This window comes from Acartia tonsa, chromosome 13 (genome assembly GCF_053477335.1).
Source record: "Acartia tonsa isolate MP-2025a chromosome 13, ASM5347733v1, whole genome shotgun sequence".
Taxonomy (NCBI): Eukaryota; Metazoa; Arthropoda; class Copepoda; order Calanoida; family Acartiidae; genus Acartia; species Acartia tonsa.
In genome coordinates, this window is record NC_137272.1 from 41834166 (window position 1) to 41851779 (window position 17614).

The window sequence follows — 17614 nt, forward strand, 5'->3', positions numbered from 1 at the left end:
GAAAGCTAAGATCTTGCTAACCACTGGACAAATAAGGCTTTGACCTATTTCTTGTAATTTCATCCAAAGTTATTAGACTATTTGCTTGGGGGTTCTTGTTGCTGTTTTCAATTTTAAACTTAGAGTTTTTATTGTAGTATTTTCATAAATATTACCCAAAACTATAATTTTTACATCTATAATACAAAGTAGAACGATGTCTGTCTGTCTGTCTGTCTGTCTGTCCGTCTGTCCGTCTGTCTGTCCGTCTGAAGCTTAAGATCTCAGTAACCACTGAACCGATTGGGCTCTACTCTTCAGGGAATATACCTACTGGTCCTGTGATGGTTTTAAGCTATTTTCTCGGGGGGTGGGACACCCCCAACCCCCCCAAAAAATGAAAAATACCCCCCCCAAAAAAAATTTTTTTTTACTTTTTCTTTTTAAATCTAAAATACAAAAATTAGGTTGACCTCTTGGGGCAAAGCCCCTAGAGGCTAGGGGCGAAGCCGCTAGTTTTTTTATAAAGGAAAATCAATTAAATTACTTTAAGTCCAAGAGAAGAACCAACAAGTCCTTACAGATCCCAAAATTTCAACCAAAGTACAACAATGGAAAATTTGTATCGACTAATTTACAGAGTAAACACATTTACAGAATCACTGGACCATCCACCAAGTCTAACTTCTGCAAACAGGGACAGTGAAATAGTTTACTATCTTAGACTTAACAAATTGAAGAAAAGTCATCTTATTTTCCTTTCTATTTTGGACTTCTATTTTACTGAAACTTTTCATTTCTAAATCATGATTTACCATCTTAGACTGATGAACACATCGATAGTATAGATTCATATACAAACAACTACCTCCCTTTCTTTTTCAAAGACCTCTTTCGTCTGCTTATAAATTATTTTCTGCTACTTGGCTGTGTTAATATAAGCGACACCATTGGTTGATTTTGAATGACCCAACAGAAAGGTTGCACAAGGCCGTTGCGATGGGGAGAAACAGTTATTTAACCCTTTCTCCCTCTAGTGTTTTACTCTAATGACAGATGTTTTCAGTGTTTTCTTTTATTCCAGTAAATTAGTTGCATAGAGGTTACAAAATCTGACAGATTATTATCTGGAAACAAAAAAATAATATTATAAGCCTGGGCACTCTTTGCAGCCAAATAATTCTAAAATTTTTATTTTTGGGGGGGTTAGGAGTGTCCCACCCCCCAAGAAAATAGCTTAAAACCACCACAGGACCAATAGGTATATACCCTGAAGAGTAGAATCCAATTGGTTCAGTGGTTACCGAGATCTTAAGCTTCAGACGGACGGACAGACAGACGGACGGACGGACAGACATCCAGCTACTTTGTATTATAGATTAAGATTATAAAATTGCTGACACACATCATGCTTTCATTCTATTTCGCTTGTAATACACTAGGTTCTTCAATCAGCCTCCTTCATCAACCTTATCAACTTATCCCGATGTAGAGGCATTTCCCTCTACAAGAAGAACCAGAGAATTTTCTAGTGATCCAAGTCAAACTTCAACTCTAGATTTAGATCCACAATTGACTGAAAGGGAAAACACTATGTATCCAACTGAATTGAGGGTTTGCTTGCCACCGAATCAAGACAACAGTGAAAGATATCCAATGCGGTTTAATCATATATCATTGATGCCTAATGCAGGTCCAGAATCATTAGATGTAGAAATCCCCTTATATCTATCTGAACTGAGGGTCAGACTGCCGCCATTTACAGAAAACAATTCAAATCTATCAAGATCATCTTCAAGGATATCATCAGGCACTAGAGAAGGAGAGCCAATGAGTGCTACTTCATCAATTCAAGGGAGAAAATGATTGAAAATTGCGCAATTTCTTAATTTTGTGTGTAATTGCTGGCAAACTGCAATTCTATAAAAATACTTAGATATTGTAACAACAGGAATTAGATTTGTTAATAGAGAAATGAATATTGAAGAAATAAGATAAATATCTGGAAATTACCATGATTTCTAAATCAAGGGCTGTAAAAGGGTTGCTAAGCTATGGCATACTATATAATGTTATTTTGTTTGAGTTTGTAAGATATTTTGCAAAAAAAAATTGGTTTTTCAATTTAATACTTAAGAAATTCACCAATTACAATCCCTTTAATATACTTTAAAACATATACCAATCTATTGATGATCTTAAAGTTAAGATGAAAAAGATTTGATTGAGATATTCAATGATTTAGCATTCAATCTTTTCCACTTTCTAATCAGAATCAACAACTAGACCTGAAGCATCAATGACAACAGAATCAAGTTTAGGAAGATGGTTGATGAGGTCAGATGACCGTCCTCCTAATTATGATGAAGTAGATTCACCTCCTACCTATTTAGAAGCAACTAGGGGACAATATTCTTGGACACGTCACTCTTTGGGGCGAGATACTCCCACAATATCATGTGATAATCTAGAGGATCAAAGAGATTCAATTGTCCACTTCTAATAGAATGCAATTTAATTCCTGTCAGATGGATGTTTCATTGACGGACGGACTTAACAAAACACAAAAAAGCTTTGCTTTTGATAAGATACATTGCAATCTTGATTAACAAACGAGCTTTTTAAAAGCGAAGCTTTTCTATAATTAGGGTCTGTGTGTACGTACGACCGTCCGTTACAGTGAGCTCTTTTCGTTAATTAAAACAGGTTAGAATTGTCCTATCGATTTCAAACTTTACATGCTGAAATAAAACAGTAGGTACGACTAAGAAAGCGCAGCAACTTTTTAAAACAGAAATATGTATTTAATATTTTTTTTATTGCATAATATTTATTCATTTTACTGTAAATTACTCTTTAAACGATTAAATACTAAAATGCAAAGATTATTTATTAAATTAATATTGTAGCAACAAAAAAGATATATAATAATAAAATTTATATTTTGATCTATTTTTCTGAAATAAATCCTTGATTATATGTGAAGAGTTAACATAGTAAAATTAGTCCCATATATAGGGCAACAAAAATAAAGTGTTCTATTTTTCAATACAATAAAGATGTGATAGTTATTTGAATGTTTTTTGAAGAAAACAAGGATTACAACATTCATAAAAGCGAAGCACTGAAACGGTAGTACAAACGAACATTAACACTTGCATAGTGTCATAACTGAATAATCAGAATATAAATGTATAAGAGTCGAAGCAAAATTGTAAGTAAATTAGTTGAAAAGCTGCTTGATACAGGATAATGTTTATGGACATACTTACATTTTTAGGACTTGATTATAATTATGCTTCGCTCATAACATTGTACTTTGTTGTCCCAGGAATCAATATACCAAAAATCAGATCAATTGGATAATTAGATCACATAAAAATTTGTTGTTAAAAAAGTAAAAAAATCAACATATTTAAAATAAACCTAACTACTAAAGGAATCACTATGCAAAGTTTGAAATCGATAGGACAATACTAACAAGCCTAAATTAACGAAAAAAGCTATCCGTTCCGGACAGACGGAGCTACCCTAATTATAGAAAAGGTTCACTTATAAAAAGGGAAAACTGAAAAACTCTAATCTTTTACATAGTGGCGTGCACAGGGTTTTGCCAGTTGGGTGTATTTCTTAAGGGGTGAATAAGATTGACAGCCCCTTTAAGGGGGAGGGTTGACATATCTTCCGCACGCCACTAGACTTTTAACATTGATGCGTGTGTCATCGAGAAACTACGTAGATACTGTAAGACGCCCCAAAACTATATTTAAACAATGTTTGTGTGACTAACAGACACACAATCCTTATAATAAAGTAACAGGATGTGTGCCTGTTTGTCTGTACCAAAGGATCTTGCTAACCACTGAACTGATTGGGTTCTCCTTAACAGGGTTGTTTCTCATAGGTCTCGGGAAGGTTTATAACTATTTTGGGAGAGGGTGCCACTACCCTCCCAAGAGAAATAATTTTTTTTCGTATAGAGACTCCTACGCGACGTAGCTTAGCATCGTAAAACTTGAAAGCAACATAGATAGGTATAGTATTATAAAAAAAAAACCATTTAAAGTGCCACTAAAGGCTTTTAGGGGCGTAGTAAAACGAATAATTTTTTGTTAATTCATTTTGAAATCTCATCCCAACCCAAGCATCATAATTGTATGGATTTTTTAGATGCCTTACAAATTATTACACTCGCTTAACTCGAATAAGGCGCTCACAATCTAGACATTATATTTTTCATTGATTTCAAAATTTTCTAAAATCTCAGGAACGTCCAAGGGGCGGGGTTAACTCCCAATTTTTTAAATTTTTAATCCCCCCCCCCCCAAAAAAAATAAGCTTGGACGTCCGTCCCTCTATAACATACCTTACCTTACCTGCTAATAAAGCTCCAAATCCCGCTTTCAACTAATTCAACTAAAGAATTATTCAAATTTCTTACAGACTTGGTAAACTGTTTTAACTTTTTTGACTAATTTAAAAGTAGTTGTCTCTTTAAAAAAAATATTATTATTACTTTCCTTATTTAAAATGGGCAACTTTTGGGTGTGTCGCTTATGATTTTGATAGCTACTGAACTAAATGAGCTCTAAATCTTAGGAAAGTTTCATATAGGACTCGAGATGGTTTTAGGATATTTTTTGCCCTTTCCTTCATCTTCAAAAACAGCTCCTAAATACTAGCTATAAGGTTTGAGAATAGATTTTCTTTAGAAGGAAGGAGATTGACTTAAAGCGCGATTAGATCATCATCATCAAGATTAAGAGGAAATGCCTTTGTCATAAATAGGCGGAACCCTATACAAAAACTGCTAAAAGTATCGTCTGACAAAAACATTTTTAACATAAAAAATCTGCAATTTTTCAAGACGCCAAATTTAAGTTAATCTGCATATATCATGTATGCACTGAAATTTAAGTATTCTCGAAATACCGTTCTGTCTACAAAAATTCTTCATTCCATTTTTTGGAGCATAATTATAGCTGCTCTACAGATGATTTTGTACCTTAATGCATTTTAATAAAGCAAGCTATGACTATCCTACTTATATAAAGTAGTATGTTTTTTTAGCTTAAAGCTTAACTGCTAAATTGAATGAGTTATAATTTTTAGAGAAGCTTCCCATGATGGTTTATGGCTATTTTATTTTTAGATTTAGGCCTAGGGGTAGAATCATGCTATCTATTTTTACCCCTTATTAACCAGAGATGCTAGGAGCGCAGCCTCTAATCATTATTAAAATTATTTGACTAGTTGCTATGCCTTCATAGGCTTTTGTTAGAAGAAGAAGGGGGGGGGGGATGGTGGATTAAAGTTGACCTTAAACTTAAATTTTTAGTTTTAAGGAAGAAAGGGGGGGGGGTGTTTTTTCTAGGAGTGATTTATCTTGGGAGGTTGACTGTGTATATACAAATAGCTACAAACCATCCCGTGACCAACAAAGAGCTTTACTGTAAAAGTTTTCTATAATCGGTTCAGAGGTTTATGAGATATCTAAAGACATGATATATAAAATAAGATATGTAGATAACAATTTTTTATTTATTTTCAGCTACGCCCTACTCATACAAAAATGGTGTCATCCTTGACTTTATATTTTCGACTTGTCTGCGTTTTTTTGGGCTAGGGTGTGTGTAATGTAAAGAATCCAATTTAATAAAGTACACACACGCAACTTTGGAGAACGAATCTTCTCTACAAATCAATATTTACAGTAAAGATGTATATACAGATAACTATCTCCCTTTCTTTTCAATGACCTTTTTTGTCTGCTTCTAAATTATTTTCTGCTACTTGGCTGTGTTAATATAAGCGACACGATTGGTTGATTTTAAATGACCCAATAGAAAGGTTTCACAAGGTTGATGCGATGGGGAGATATAGTTATTTAACCATTTCTTCCTCTAGTGTTTTACTCTAATGTCTGTAGTCATAAAGATTAGCATTAATTTTATTGGATGTTTTCCAATTGGATTTACAATAAATATATTCTAGCGGATACGCCCCTAGTGGCCACTAGTGGCACTTTTAATGGTTTTTTTATTTCAAATATCTAATTTGAAAATTAATTTGTCAATGTTGCGTTCAAGTCTCTACGCAAAAACCTATTAATTTATTCCTGGGTATGATAAAGTAAAGCAATAATATGTCAAATCAAAATTGAAAGAAAATTTATTATACTATTGACCTATCACTACGCCCCTAGAAGCCTCTACCCTGCCAGAAACGTCGTAAGCAAATCCTACGATATGCATACGACGTTTCTGGCAGGGTAGTGGCAATTTAAATGTTTGGTTTTTTGTTGCGTTCAAGTTTCTACGATATGTTGCGTAAGAGTCTCTTTATACGATACCTCGCAATGTTACGTAGGAGTCTCTATACTTAAAATAAAAATTTCGATTTATTATTATTTCTCTTTGGAGGGTGGTGGTATCCTCCCCCAAAATAGTTATAAACTTTCCCGGGACCTATGCGAAGCTATCCTGTTAAGGAGAACCCGATCGATTCAGCGGTTAGCGAGATCTTTTGGTACAAACAAACACACAGACACACAAACATCCTGTTACTTTAGTATAAGGATAAATATCTCGAACATGCCAAATTATATTAGAAAGAATATATGTTCAGCTATTGACCTATCCATACATGTATTGTAAATGATAAAGTAAACTTGTAATATGTCAAAGGTTAAAAACGTATCGAAATAAAAACAAATACCATTTTATCAACAAGGGGTCAAACATTTAAAATCGCGCAGCTTTACACTAAAATATGCTTTACTTAAAAGTGCTTATCAAGCGCTAAAAACCCCTCTTTTTTTAAAATACACGAAAGAAGGGTGAATGGGATATGCCTTTTGAGCTACCACCCTAGTACCCAAAAAACCTAACCTAACAAAAATCAATAAAAAAACTACCGTCCCCATTATTTTCAATTTATTTCAAAATAAGAAAAGGAACGTGTATTCAATGCATGTTAAAATCTATTGTTACAGGAATCACCATGCTAAGTTTACTATTGATATGATTATTACGTAAGATCTATACATGTTTATGGACGAACATAATCTAATTAGAGAAATCTTTGCTTTCAAAAACAGCGGCAAATGTGTTATGATTATAGACTGTGAAAACTGTTTAAACTTTTTATCATATATTACAAATATATTAGCAGAACAAAAACTGTTTTTCTTGGGGTGGGATATCAAAGAATAGGATAAAATTACAAAAAAAAAATTAATAAGCAGATTACCTATTTTGTGATACTTTTCCTGGGAGAATATCTTATTTCTCCATCAATGAGAATTGCCTTATATCTTATCCTGCCTCTTTTGTAATTTTACCCCTTTTTTATTTAAAACAATTAACTTATTGGCTACGGCTGAAAAAAGTAAAGTATACAAGAGGTAGCAAATGTCATTTCTTGCATTGTATTTTAAATAGCTTTCTGCGAATATAAATTTACTATTATAAGATCAAACCATTTAAATTATAATATGATATACATATTTTTTAAAAATATATTTCCCTGTCTGGGGCTGGATAGATATCGGTGATTTTAAACTCATAACAGTTCTAAGAAAATGGTTAAAACCATCTTTAAATTTGATCGATATGTTTCCTATTTTTTGGTTGGGGAAATGAAAAAAGAATTTTATCAATCAGACATTTGGACAAACGAAGATTTAATAAAGAAGGAGTAGATTCATTTTTAATATTGAAGAAATAAATTTGTGATATCTTATAATTTATTTCTTATAAATTTTACCTTATTTTCCTTGGAATCACCATTCTCCTAGAACAATTGAATTTATTTAATTTGAATTATATAACTACCAAAGCCAGATTTTCACACGTATAAATATAGTTTTTATTCAAATATTCCTGCAAATTACAATCATATCTTAGCTTTACAACGTAAAGTTGCCAATTTTTGGGCGTGCTTTCACACAAAGTTTGTTTATGAGCACTGACAGACCCCCTTATATAAAAAAAATAGAAAGGTTTGGCGGGCTAGAAATGCTCACGGTGTGATTTGTAGGTAAAGGCCCCACAGGGTTTTGGCTTAGGGAAAAAAACTAAACCACCCCCTTATTTCCAATTTATTTAAATAATAATACGATATGGACCAGGCACTTCATGTGAAAGATATGCTGTTCTGTAGTTGGCCAATGCAAATTTAAAGCAATCAACGTTGGTATCAACACATAGATTCCGCTCAAAAATTGACACAAATTTTGGTATATGGGTGTTTTTACAAAGCATCAAAATTTATTCGTATTTTTAGCCATTTTTTGCTTTATAAACTTTTAAGGATGTTATTATATCATATGTCAATTAATTAGCGTTTCACCACCTAGAGGCCTCGAGGTGCACTTGAAGTGGAGACAGTGGAGGGGGAAGGGGGGCGACAACCCCCTCCCCTCAAATATAGTTTTTGGAAAAAAAGTTAAAAAACAGTATTTGCTTCATGTAAGAAACAACTTTTTGTAAAAGTATTGTTTCTTTCTTACAAAATTTTACACATTATTTTTTCAATCCTCTTCCAATATATAGGGATATTGTATCTGAAGAAAAAAATCATCCATGAGAATACTAATGTAATTCAATATAGTTGTTACTAGCGGCTGCGCCCCTAGCATCTAGGAGCTCCCCACTCACAGAAGAAGGAATGGACAGAAAAATAGTGTAAAATATACTTCATATAATAGGATAAGCCTTTATAATTGTTTTACAGATAGTTTTTCTTTAGTTACCATATCCCTGCCTTTTCTCAATAGGAATAATCATACTGCGTTTGGATGCATATCTATTCTTCATATATGCCAAGGTAGTGGGTTGTATTTTTGCGTGATTGTTTTTTATTTTGGATGAAGTTAGGTTAGGAACCGGTTAGAAGGTTGTCCATGGAAGGAATGTATAAATGTGGACATCCTTGACAACTCCCCGCCCCCCCCCCTCAAAAAAACATTTGGATGTCCACCACAGAAGATCAAAACCGTCTTGAACCCAAACCCGATTTAATCTACTTTGACACGATCATTGTGTCAAAGTAACAAGATGATGTTTGTTTATCTGCCTTCAAATGATTTTAATAACAGATCTATAGTATAGATGTATATACAGACAACTACCCCCTTCCTTTTTCAAAGACCTCTTTCGTCTGCTTTTAAATTATTTTCTGCTACTTGGCTTTGTTAATATAGACGACACAATTGATTGATTTTCAATGACCCAATATAAAGGTTGCACAAAACGGTTGTGTTGGGGAGATACAGTTATCTAACCCAGAGAATAACGCCGAAAAAATGCCCCATGAAAATTAACCCAACCCTAACTTTTTTCCTTTTAAATTGTATATTTGCTGTCTTGAATATTGTCATTCTTGTTGGTGCTATGACTTACATTTTATTGAGATGTTAGCTATAGTATTTTAGTGGTTCTGCAAAACAACATAAATCTAAAAAGAATGAATATAATCTTAAACAAACGGACAAAGTGGGTTATAGAGCACATGTTCAGTTGTCATAACAAAGAAAAGAAAGAGTGAGAATTTCTAAAATAAATCTACGAAATCATGAAACCTTAAAAAAATAAATTTCCTTTGAAGCATAGTCGACAGACAAACGGACAAAATAAAGTTTCAGCTGTCTATCTTCAATAAACTCCCATTTATTAACTCTGTGGTGCCAAATTGCTATTCTTTTGGATTTAATTGCTTCATTGTAAAGACACCTTGGCTTGCATACAGATAATTTCAGATGGACTAAAGTGTGGATAGATACTCTCTGTTTCACTTCCGATATTAGACTTATTATTAACTAGAGTGTATTTCCGATGGACTTAACCCTTACAGATTGGGCCCCAATTCCCACCTTAATAGATCGGGGGGGGGGGGGGGGGGCTCAAAGAGCCCCCCCCCTCTATCTCGGCTCCTGGTACAGATAAAGACGTAAATTTTTTTTCTGGCTGTTCATGTGTATTTTTAGAGAAAATTACTTTTTCTAGTCATAGCAGTCAGACCGCTCCTTAGCCGCTTTATAGCGGCCAGCCGTTAATTTTAAAACAGCTGTAGAGCGGCCAATTTTGCAGCTAGGATGACCAAATTTAGGACGAACTTTTATTTTTCATAACAAAAAAATTACTTTTTCAGATCATCGCCGAAAAACGGCAAATAACGGAAACCGCCATTTTCGGCGGTTACGGCGATAAAACGGCGGTTGGCGGCGCAAATTAATATTTTTATCTGGCTATTATTGCTCAAGGATTTACCAAAAAAAAATTATAGGTCTCTAGCTGTAATAGAAGCCACGATATTCATGATATATGTCTGTAGTAAAAGCCGTACAAAAATCGGTCATAAAGTCGGTCAGGGAGCGGTCAAACGGTCATAACACCACTTTTCTCAGAAAGTCATTGATAATTAAGTATTCACCAAAAAAATTTTAGGTTTTTATCTTATACACAAAAGTCATAATGTAGAAATTAAGATTTTTTTAGAATTTTTTCAAATTTTTTTTGCAAACAACGGACTTTGACCGGACACCACGACCGACACAGACCAGATATCCTAATAAAATCAACTCTTGCCGACGTATAATTACTAAACTTAAAAAGTCATGAAGTTACAGCTCTCCATCTTACCTACAAAAAAAATGAGATTGAAAAAACTAGAGGGGGGGCTCTTTGAGCCCCCCCCCCCCCGATCTGTAAGGGTTAAGTGTAGATAGATACTCTCTGCTTCAATTCCGATATTAAACTTATTACTAACTAGAGTGTATTTCATATGGACTTAAGTGTGGATAGATACTCTCTGTTTCACTTCCGATATTAGACTTATTATTAACTAGAGTGTATATCAGATGGACTTAAGTGTAGATAGATACTCTCTTATTCACTTCTGATATTAGACTAAATATTAACTGGAGTGTATTTCAGATGGACTTAAGTGTGGATAGATACTCTCTGCTTCACTTCCGATATTAGACTTAATATTAACAAGAGTGTATTTCAGATGGACTTAAGTGTAGATAGATACTCTCTTATTCACTTCTGATATTAGACTAAATATTAACTGAAGTGTATTTCAGATGGACTTAAGTGTGGATAGATACTCTCTGCTTCACTTCCGATATTAGACTTGATATTAACTAGAGTGTATTTCAGATGAACTTAATTGTGGATAGATACTCTCTGCTTCACTTCTGATATTAGACTTATTATTAACTAGAGTGTATTTCAGATGGACTTAAGTGTAGATAGATACTCTCTGCTTCACTTCTGATATTAGACTTATTTTTAACTAGAGTGTATTTCAGATGGACTTAAGTGTGGATAGATACTCTCTGCTCCACTTCTGATATTAGACTTAATAGAAACTAGAGTGTATTTCAGATAGACTTAAGTGTGGATAGATACTCTCTGCTGCACTTCCGATATTAGACTTATTATTAACTAGAGTGTATTTCAGATGGACTTAAGTGTGGATAGATACTCTCTGCTTCACTTCCGATATTAGACTTAATATTAACTAGAGTGTATTTTAGATGGACTTAATTGTAGATAGATACTCTCTGCTTCATTTCCGATATTAGACTTATTATTAATGGACTTAATTTTAAAACCACCAAAGATGTATAAAAAATGCTAAAGTTTCTTAAAACGTCTATACTAGAGTTATTCTATTATACAGAAATTATGTCAATTGCAATAGATCTACACTCCTACATTAGAGGGTTTCAAATTCTATGAAAATTATTAAAAATACCGATAGAAAATTATATGAATCCCTTAGAATAATATAGTATTTAATGAAACTAAAAAATGATATTTAACAGATATTATTGGAACACTCAAAATTATCAAATAAAAATGTAGTTTCCTACATCATAGACTAGATCAAATTAAGTTTTGTGGAAGAAATTTGTATAAGAAACTACTATTTTGAAACACTCTAACATAAATTGATAAAAAGAGTTCCTTTTCCATAACCAAAAATTGTAGACCCAAAATTATTTAATACTTTTGTACTGTGATTGTCCATTCAAAGTTCATACTTTGCATGTTGAAAATATCAATTAATTGAAAGATTTCAGTGAATTTTTATGGCTGTCTGTAACAAAAGATCTCGCTAACCTCGTTCGGGTAAGCTTGAGATAGGTCTAGATGAACCAAAATATTAAGAGAAATATCCTTTGAAATAATCTTATGATTCCCCATGATAATTATTTTCAATTTATTATAAAACTAAAAATATTTCAGGGGATGGGGACTCTTCCAAATAGTTACAAACCTTCCCAGGACCTATGAGAAGCTACACTGTAAATAAGAATCATATCAGTTTATTGGTTATCGAAATCCTTCGGTACACACACATGGACTGACACAGATCCTGTTACTTTTATATAAAGATAACCTATAAAAGACAACATTATAGTATACCTGGATCTTAAACAAAGTAGCCTCGGACAAAGTAGCTTCAGATAAAGTAGCCTTGAACAAAGTAGCTTTCGGACAAAGTAGCTTCTAGGACAAAGTAGCCTCAGTACATTTACTTAAGAAAAATATCCTCAACTTTTAATACATCGGTGGTTTAGAATTTCGTGGATTTTACATAAAGTGGTTGGCAGATTTTTACAATTTTTGATATTGTTTTTACAATTTTTAGGTTTTTTCTAAGTAATTTTCTAACTTTCATAAATTCAACCCGAAACCAAAGTATATGTACTTTGTTAGTTATACAAAAAGTGAAAAAATAACACATAATTGAAATGGGAAGTATGCCATGATAGGAAGACGTTACATATGTTTTTACTTTTTAGTGCCGAAGCTGCTCTATAAGTTATCGTGTTTGTAATTTTGTCTTTCCTTTTGTCGGTAACGCATTATTCTAATCAGTTTTCTCCCTCCAATATTCTTTAATATAAAGTAGTAAGGTTAAATCTAATGTATTTAAAAAACAAGGATGACAACGTCCATAAAAGCGAAGCACTGAAACGGTAGGACAAACGGATATTAACACTTGTATAGTGACAGACATGAATATTATAATATAAATGTATAAGAGTCGAAGCAAAGTACATTTGTTGATAAGCTGCTTGATACAGGATAATGTTTATGGGCATATTTACATTTTAGGACTTGATTATAGAGTTGCTTCGCTTATAATATTGCACTTTGTTGTCCCAGGAATCAACATACCAAAACTCAGATCAATCGAATAATTAGATCACATAAACATTTATTGTTAAAAAATCAAAAAAATCAACATGTTTAAAATGAACGTACGGACATTCTTGTTATGATTATAGAGTTGATACACTTTCTAAATCTTACCTAACTACTACAGGAATCACCATGCAAAGTTTGAAATCGATAGGTTAATTCTAACATGCCCAATTAGTGAAAAAGCTATCTGTTCCGGACGGACGGACAGACCGACCCTAATTATAGAAACGCTTTGCTTTTAAAAATATAAAATAAACACACAGATCAACATTTCTTAAACCTTAAAACAAAGTTTGTTAAATAAAAGGGTGAAGGAATCGAAATATGACTTTGATTCACTTATAGTCGGAAGTTCTTTATCAAACAGGAAACATGACCAATTGAGGTGCGGTCCGCGGAAAGGGCCATGACTTTTATAGATTAAAGCTATAACTTTTTGGTTTGATTGCAGGCGAATGAACAGAGAAGGGGACATGGCAGTTCTCCTTAGTTATCCAGGGCTGGTAGACCTGGACGCGCTCTTTCAAGGTATTTTACAGGTATATTTTGATTTGATTAATTTGTAAATTTATTTCAATTTTCAATCTTGAGAACTATCTTTGTTTATTCCATTTAGATTTACCATTTAAAACAACCGTTAATCTTACATATTTTGACATTAAACAATGCATATCAATTAAAACAAGTAAAATTTGACACAATTAGCGCATCAAGATTTGCTGTTCTTAATAATCTCAACCTAATAAGCTTATACTTATTATTGCAGTAAAGATAAAAGAATATTCACAAAATATTATGTTTGAGCAACTGCAAAATGCGTTTAAATGTATTTCTACATACTTTTGTTTTATCAATAGTCAAATGAACGTAAGGACATACACAAGCAATAAGGTAGCTTCGCTACTAACAAGTAGCAATTGAAAGTATAACATTCAGTTTACAATCGAGATGTTTTTTTCTACATAGCGTAGTATGATTCTTTTTTCTTGAGGGTAAAATCATGCAATGTATTTTTTTCGGTTTGTAAATAAAATCCTTTTCGATTTATTTGACCGTTTCATTTGATAACTAATGGTTTTATTTATGCTTTAGTTTTCATAAGAAAAAAATATTTTTTATTTCTCTTAATTAGGAGGTTATTACCCACTCTTTTGTGGCATAAAACCTGCCTTTAGCTAACAGTAAATAGTGACGTGATTTAATAGATATTATGAAAATAAATACATCAAAAGAAAGAAAATATAATTGATAATTTTCTTCTTACTTTGCACGGGGGGGGGGCGGGGGCAGGGGTTATAAAAGTCCTAAATGGGATGTTGATTGATTTTTTTCAACGTAGTACATCATGATGTAATAATTGTTTTAAAGTGATGTACATCAATTACACACATACACTTATACTTGTGGCTGCGCCTCTAGCCATAAGTTGCCCTACATTGGATTTATCCATATAAAGCCTAAAACCTTCCACGAACTTTTTAATAGAGTTAAGGGCGTGTAAAGAACATAATTTCTTTAGAAGTGTCAAAAATTTTCAATAGATCAATATAACATATTTCTAATTTTGTCCTCCTGCCTGTCTGTCTGCCTGTCTATCGTTCTGGAAGGTAGGAATATTTATGAAATTCACTTGAAATTTTTACTTCAAGATACAAGATTTGTCCGTCTGTTTGTTTTGATTTAGTTGACATTTGTTTGTTTGCATCTGTGCCTTTCTTCTTATGGATTGTGCTACCCTTGTTTTAGTATTGTTTTTAATAGGGAATCTACTCTATAATAAACATTGTCTGTCCGTCCCTCCGATGGAATATAAGTCTGTAAGTAACCATATTGAGAAAATACTATTTTCTCTATTGCTATTTAAAGTAAACTGATAATAATTTTTGTAAATATATCAAAAATGCATCCAGTATTAAACTTCTTTGGTCAGTCAATTATCTATTCAACTGAACATCTGCTTTGTGTCTCACTTTGCTTGTTTGTAATTTAGTTTTTGCTTTGCTACTTTTGAATAATGTCATCCTTTAACATTATTAGAGTAAAACACTAGAGGGAGAAAGGTTTAACTAACTGTATCTCCCCATCGCATCAACCTTGTGCAACCTTTCTATTGGGTCATTGAAAATCAACCAATGGTGTCGCTTATATTAACACAGCCAAGTAGCAGAAAATAATTTAAAAGCAGACGAAGGTCATTGCAAAGGGGATGTAGTTGTCTGTATATACATCTATACTATTCTAACATTATATAAAAGAATAAAGTAAGAAATAAGTAAGAAATAGGTTTTAGTTCTCGCCTCATTGCACCATAAACGAGGTGAAGAAGAAATATAGAACATAAGAAAACTTTTTCGACTTTTCTTTGAATGTATATTTGTTTTTTAGATCACTGTATGACTGTCAATTTGTATGATTTACTATTTAATAATCTTTTTTAGGGCAATTTATGAACTAATTAATAAGTTTAATGCACAATTTTTTCAATTTCTTTCCATACTTAAAAGTATAAGGCTGAGTCAGGTTTAGGACGAATAAGGCTTACTTTGTTGCTAAGTAAATCACGCGGCTGACAATGAGGCTAATAAGTTGCTTATTAAGCCGGATGATACTCCTGTAAGGTAAGCAGCTAATAGTGAGCTGCCATTTTCTTTATGCTAACAATTAGCATGTTGTACTGGAACTAGGTACACGCCAACGATAATGACACTTCCTTACGCCAAATGCTAAAGTCAATCTTTAGCCACAATGTGTTATCACTCCATATTGTAAGTTTCATTGTTGGACTTGTAAAAGTTGGTGAAAAGAAAAATATTTCCTTTCCTTTTGGAAATGGGGATGTCAGCCCAAGTGGAAACACTGTAAAAAAAACTTTTTATGAATCTCAATAGCTTTTTTTAGTAGCGAAGTTACTCTATAATTCACTTTGTCTGTCCGTCAGTCCGTAACGCTATGGGAAAATTCTAATTTCCCCAGATATTATTCAAGATTTTTTTGTGAGGATTCCCTTAACCAATAAGCATCCAGTATGTATTTTACTTTGTCCGTCGGTCTGTCAGTCATAATACAAAATATAAATATTAATATTTTTTATAATTTTTTCCAGTGTGAAAAGTTTCTGTAAGATGTGTTACTTTGTATTGAAAGGTGTGAAAGGAAAAATATTTCTAATATTTTTTGATTATTTCTGCTAAATCATAATTTTAACAATAATACTTCTTTTTGTAAATGAATTTATGGATATGGGGTATAATCAAATGTTAGGTTAGGTTAGGTTATAATGGGTACATGACAGCCCTGGTGCAAAGTTATAGGCACTGCAGTTACAAACCCAGCAGGGTTAGGGATGTAATATTCATTATGATGGAACGAGGGTTCTTTGCTTTATAGGGACTTTGAAGGAAAGATACACAATTTTATTAATTATGAAAATGAAGTCTTTCAAATACCAAAGCATTAAATTAAGAGAAATAGTAGAAAATATCCATAAAAATGAAATTAAAACATTTAAAACTGCCAATTAACAAACCATTTAAGAAAAGTTGGTCGATGCAGATTTTCATGTACCATGAAAAAACGTGAAAAATCTCAAAAAGACCTTTTTTGTCTGCATTACAAAGTTATCGAAAAAAGCCTAAAAAAGTATATCCTATTAGAAAAAGTAGTAAGGTTTTTCTTTATCTGAAGCTAAAGATCTCAGAATTGTTGATCTGATTAGGTTGTACTTTTTAAGAAAGCATTTAAAATATAAAGGGCTGGTTTTAGACTGTTCTCTTGACCTGTTCCACCTTCCCTCAGAGGCTAGAAGCGAAGCAACTAGTATAAACTAGTCGTTTCAAATTTTATTAATAAATTTTTTAAATGCCATTTTAAAATGAAAATTACATTGTGACCAACCGATCATAGTTTTATTAAGCTTTGCTCTAAAAAAATCAATATAAAAAGGAAAACTGCATAGGTAATAAAACAATAATTAAAAACATAGATGGTCTGTTTTTCATTCTGTTAATTACTCTTTTTTCAAGTACTTTTCCAAAAATTGAAAGAAAATTTGAATTTAATTATGGGTGAGGGTTATGGACATTCGTTGAAAAACTGTATAAAGGAGGGAGGGAAAGAATTTTTGGGTCTCTTACGTGGCTCTTAAGGGGCGTTTCATCTTATTTTCACTAAAGCTTTTGATAGGTTATTTTTGGTTAGGTTAGGTTAAATAGGAGGGATGCACTTTAAGGGAAAGCACCACTGATGTAAATTGTTGTTAGTACACGAAATCTATGAATCAAAATAACTTCCTATATCATTATAATATCCAGAGGTGTTTTTATTATCAGACAGACAGACATTTAGGAAATAAAACAAAAAAATAAATAATGAACATATATGGATGCATATATGTTCTATATGTAACAGGT

The 17614-nt window shown here is 32.6% G+C and overlaps 1 protein-coding gene across 2 annotated transcripts in view; it reads left to right on the plus strand.

Annotated features, from left to right (window-relative positions):
- LOC145304577 (sestrin homolog) overlaps positions 1-17614 on the plus strand; it is a 394235-nt gene that overhangs the window by 77750 nt on the left and 298871 nt on the right. The window lies entirely within an intron of this gene.